Source organism: Octodon degus, unplaced genomic scaffold, assembly GCF_000260255.1.
Source record: "Octodon degus isolate 3935 unplaced genomic scaffold, OctDeg1.0 scaffold00079, whole genome shotgun sequence".
In the NCBI taxonomy this organism is placed as follows: domain Eukaryota; kingdom Metazoa; phylum Chordata; class Mammalia; order Rodentia; family Octodontidae; genus Octodon; species Octodon degus.
In genome coordinates, this window is record NW_004524655.1 from 2,821,527 (window position 1) to 2,827,021 (window position 5,495).

General features: G+C 47.0%; 1 protein-coding gene across 1 annotated transcript in view; it reads right to left on the reverse strand.

Moving 5' to 3' along the window:
• Positions 1 to 959: 959 nt before the first annotated feature.
• The window catches only part of Hrk (harakiri, BCL2 interacting protein), an 18,931-nt gene continuing 14,395 nt past the window's right edge, over positions 960 to 5,495 (reverse strand). The window contains exon 2 of the mRNA XM_004636222.2: positions 960 to 1,672. The gene's annotated coding sequence lies outside the window, so the exon portion shown is untranslated. The remainder of the gene's footprint in view (positions 1,673 to 5,495) is intronic.

The following is a 5,495-nucleotide window of genomic DNA, read 5'->3' on the forward strand; positions in this document are numbered from 1 at the left end:
AGGGAGAAAAAGAAAGAAAAGAAAAGAAATGAAAGAGAAAGAAAGGAAAGGAAAGAAGAATCCAGCTCTCAGCTTAGAGCAACCCTGATGGGTTGTACACAATGGAGGACATGGTAGTTTTCAGCAAGGGACCTTTCATTCCCCTCTCGGTCCTGTGCTGTAACACCTGCTGCCGCCCCCACTGGCCTCTTAATCAAGGGGTGTGTGCAGCCCAGCCCAGCAGGCCCCTTCACCCCCAGGCCCTGGCTGGTGACCTGCAAAGTCAGCCTTGTCAGGTGACTCCGAGTCCACCCCCCTCACACAAGCCTTGCCACCTCAGCCTTGAGAATGGCAGTGCCCACGTGGGCTACTCTGCCTGCACAGAGAAATAATACCTGTTTTTCTTGAATTTTTAAAAAACAAAAGCAAAAAATAATCGTGGCTCCCTGCAGAGTCTTTGCAGCCAAGTCTCAGCCCAGCATACATCTTTTTTTTTTTTTTTTAGCCCTTCTAGAAACTTCTGAAAATAGTAGCATATTTCTGGCGTGCATGGGGGAGGTGGTAAAACCTCTGACAGTTAGTGAGATGTTGGTACATTTCATCGAAGTGACCCAGTCCTTCCCCCAATGTCCCTTGCTTATAAATCACTGTCCAAACAGAACATAGCCACTTCTTAGCTTTTTAACCCATAAAACCCAAGCCCTGAAATCCCCCTGGGAAGCAGGGGAGGCTGTGGGATGAACTCTCAGGGTGCTTCTGCAGGGGCAGAGGAGAGAGCGCCTGAACACACGAGGTTATTATCCTCTCCTCCTTGCCAGGCTGCCCCCTCTTCCTGTTCCCCAGACTCCACAGTTTGCTCCCCACCACCTCTGGGCACTCACCCCCACAAAGAGAAAGAGAAGGGACTCTCAAGTGGCACTTTTGCGAATCATCCCTTTTTTAAAAAAAAAAAAGTGAAACAGCAAAATAGAGATCTCTCTTATCCCCCCGGCCTTCCAGGTCTGCCAACAGAGGACCATGGCAATGCCAGGAAAAACACACTTAGCACCAGCAAAATTGAAAGAGAAGCACCAGAGACACCAGATTGATGGGGGGGCATCCCATTTCGCTGATTGTGACCGTGGGATCTAGCAATCTGACTCGATGAAGACAGAGAGAGAGAGGCTAGGACATGTCAAGAAATGGAGGTACCCCGGGATGCCCCTAGAGAGTTGGCCCCAAGTTCTCGCTTGCCTTTTGCAATTTTACCTCTTATTCCACCAGCATCTGTGCCCAGGCATTGGTAGACACTGAGGCTGACCCCACCAGTCTTTGCAAATTTCCTAGGTACACAGCAGCGAGCATCTCTTCAGGTGCCCCAGACATTACAAAGTATCAGAGTTCACATCGCAAGGTGCAGAAAGGGAAGGGACCACGTCCTCGACAAGGCATGCACTGATTCGTAATATTCATATTTTCTCTTTTTGTTGTATATATAGAGCAATATGGAAATAGCATTGGGGTGTCTGTTGCTGCAGCTGGCTTCCCCAAGGGTTTCCCCAGTCCCATTCCGCATTTCTACTATCACTCCAGGTGCCGTCTTTATCCTCCACTTCCTTCTCGAAGCGCCAACCAACCGTGGCATTGCAAGCTCTGGGCTCCCCCTCAGGAAAACGGGAACCAGCTTTCTCCAAGGACACAGGGTTTCGCCAACCTGCAAAAATAAAGATGTGTATTTTGGTCAGTACCAACGGCTGCTGGGGTGACATCAGAGCCCTGGTCCACTGCACAGAAAGCCTGGGGTTGGGGGGCAGGAGCTGCTACATTCTCTGACTTTGGAAAGGTCAGAGCTACGGGGTCTCCCAAGCCCCAGAATTTGCAGTCTCCCCTACATGGACATACGTGTCCCTGGACACATAGACACATATACACTCAGTTCTTAGACTTAGATTTTTTTTGCGGAACCGGGGATTGAACTCAGACCCTTGCACTTGCCAGGGAAGCGCTTATTCATACCACTGAGCCATCTCCCCGGCCCCTTTCTTTCTTTCTTTTTTTTTTTTTCTTCTTCTTTTTTCTCAGACTTAGATATTTACACTGGCATCTTCTGAAATTTTTAAAAATAAAAAAATCTAGAGCTAGATTGACTTTTTTGTGCCTCCGATTTAGGAACAAGACTTTTCTTTATCGGTTCATTTCATAGATTCATATTCAAAGCAGAGTTGCAGACAATGTGTGCTCTTTAAATTCATTCATTCATGCCTTCATGCATTCATGCATTCATTCATTCATTCATTCATGCATTGCATTCATCCCAAGCGGCACACTCGTGCTATACAGCCAGTATCTTCATTTTGGCCCTTGAAAATCTCAGGGGCCAGCTGTTAGGAGACAGGGAGAGTTTGAAAATGAAAACTTGCCTGCCAAGCAGGTGGGATTGAGAAAAATATGGGCTATGGGAATCATAGGGAGTGACAGCTCATGAGGGAAAGAGGGGGCCAAAGAAAGCTTCTCAGAGAAAGAGCCAGGTACCTGCTGGGAATTGAAGGATGCCAAGGAACTAACCCAAATAAGATGCGCACTCCAGGCAGGACAGAAAGAAACGGCGCGTGACTAAGAGCACTGAAAATGCACATCCACAAAAACTTGCATGCACACAGATGTTCACAGCAGCATTATTCATAATCACCCCAAAGTGGAAACAACCCTGATATTCCAGATGATGAACAAACAAAGACTACCTATGCAATAGAATATTATTTGGAATGAGGTACTATTGATACCTGGTACAAGCGGGAATGAACCCTGAAAATGTTGTGCTAAATGAAAGAAGCCCGATGCAAAAGGACAATTATTATATCATTCTCTTTATAGGAAATGTACACAATACACAGTTTTTTAAGCCCAGAAGTTGAATGATGGTTACTTACATATGAAGGAAGGGGAAAAATAAGGGAGTGACTGTTAAATGGGTACAGAGATTCTTTTAGGGAAACAAAAATATTCCAAGATTGATAATGCCTGCAGTAAATACACTAAAATATGGGATATGTTACAAAATAAAAAAACACTGACTTGTGTCCCTTGAAAGAATGAGTTTTATAGTTACAAGTCAGCAGGGGAGAATTTTTTTTTAAAACAATGTTGCACACTCCTCTGAAACAAGTGGTATATGAAGCTCCAGGGAATGATACAACTAATAGTATAAGAGGGAAAACAGGAGGCCACTTTATTACTTCCGGGTTGGAAAGGTCCCCGGTACTGACTTGGAAGATGTGAACCACCAGCTTCCTTGGTCTCTGCCTTCCTGTTGTATTTGGCCGACAGGAGGAACAAATGGAAAGTCAGGTCCCGAATATTTATTCCCCAGCTCTCTCCCTGATGGTCATGGCTTGGTTTGGCCGCAGCACCTGCCAGACAGCAACTGGCCCCTGCCAGCTCAGCCAACCCCGGGGTGCTGCATTGGTCCCTGCGGCTTTCTTAAACCCTGCCTGCTTCTTTTCCCTTGAGCCCTCACTGCACCCTCCCCTGATGACTCCATTTAAGGCTACCCTCTGCCTCTTACTTGGACACTGACTAAGAATGAGTCATAAACATGTGCTTCTCCCACAATCTACACAAGGGAGGCGACAGTCACAAGGACCCAGATCAGTGACTCCACAGCTTTTCTTACTGACCTGCTGAGATAAGAGACAAAAGACCTCTGCCCATCTCCAAGTCCCCTGCCACCCCTGAGGGCACAAGCACAAGAGGCACTGTGCGGGCCTGAGTGGTCCCCTCCATTTCCAGACAAGAATGAATTTGAGTCATCAGTCAATGCCACTGATAAATGCACTTGATTTAGTTTATGAAATCAACTTTCATAACCCCTAAAAATCTCACTAAGTTGGTTTCTAGCTGCAAATCTACAGAGTGAGCATCGGTAGAATCCTGCAGCCTCAGTCTGTGACAATTACGCTGCCTTAAAGACAGGGACAAAAAATGCGCGATGGTAGCCAAGCCCAAGAGCACACGCCTATAAGGCCAGGGTACCGGAAGGCTGACCCAGGAGGGTCACAAGTTTGAAGCTCAGCCTGGGCAACTTGGCAACTTCATGAGACCCTGCCTCAAAATAAAAAAAGATAAAAAGGGCTGGGTATGTTAATCAGTGGGAAGTCCTTGAACTTAACCCTCAGTACTGCTAAAGAACGTTTATTGAGTACCTACTAATACTAATTGCTATTGAGGGTGTTGGCTGTGTGCTAAACGTTGTTTCCCAAGTGGCAGCCCTCTATTTTCTTTCCATCTTATTGGAGAAGGGATGGCAAGCATGCACCAGTATGAAAAGGACCACTGTCCCCAGGTGTATTTCTGGCTCAGAAGTCAAGGTGGGGCTGCATTCACCAACGAAGTTTTGGGGAGGAGTTGGGATTTTCAGGAGGACTCTTGTTTTTCCATTGTGGGAAACCAGGAGGAATCACTCAGGGGCTGAACATGACAGAGGAAAGAGATTAATATGACTGAGAAAGCTGTGAGCAGCAGGAAACTGCATCGGAAAGTTCTAGAAACTGAGGCTGTGACAGACAAGGTTAGTTGAACATAGATAAAGCAGAGAACAATGGCTTCAGGAGAGATGGGAGAAACTCTTCAAAGCTGTGGTTCACTGCATTCACAAGAGGAAGGACACTGTTCTGCAAAACTGGACAAGTCCAGCCACTGGTTTTACTTCCCATCTGTGTGTCACTGAACTTGCAATGAATCTAAGAGATCCTGGGTGTATAAGTGAGATTGCCACTACTATAACAAAACACCTGTAATAATCAACTTACAAAGAGAAAAGGTTCCTCTCAGCTCATGGTTTTGGGAGACTGCAGTCCATGATCAATTGTCTTGGGGCTTTCAAGAGGTGGCAGTTCAAGGTCAGAGCACAGCTGTGGTAGAGCAGAGCTGCTTGCTCCCCTCATGAAGGACGGGAAGAGTGAGGAAGACACAGGGGCTGGGTCCCCACACCCCTCCCACAAGGCGCTGCCTCTTAAAGGTTCCACTACTTTTCCCAAGCGCATCACTGGCCGGGGACCAAGCCTGTGGCATTAGGGGAGTTTGGGGGTCATTTATCCAAACCATGGCCCTGGGCTGCTCCATGGGTCAGCCATAGAACCCATTACTCCTTGGCACAGGTTGGGGTCCCCAGTCCAACACAAGCCCCAGAAACAGCTCTGCCTAGCATGTGTGCTACCCATACTGGGGGCACCATATAACCAGCCCCCCAATCAAGGAACGGGCTCATGTACACCCTTACAGAGGGATCTTAGTTTGTAGACCTTAGGCCAGGATCCAGCCACACAGCCAGTCACACAAGCATGCTCAAACATGTCCTCTCCAATACAAGGAGCTGACCTGTGTTAAGTATAGAACACACACCTACTGCATAAGACCGAGGTAAATACTATGTAATGCCCAGGTGTACTAATAAAAAGTTTGCTTAAAAAAAGAATCTCAAGGGCTGGTGAGACGGCTCAGTGGTCTAAAGCACCTACTTAGAACAAGCTTAGCAAAGC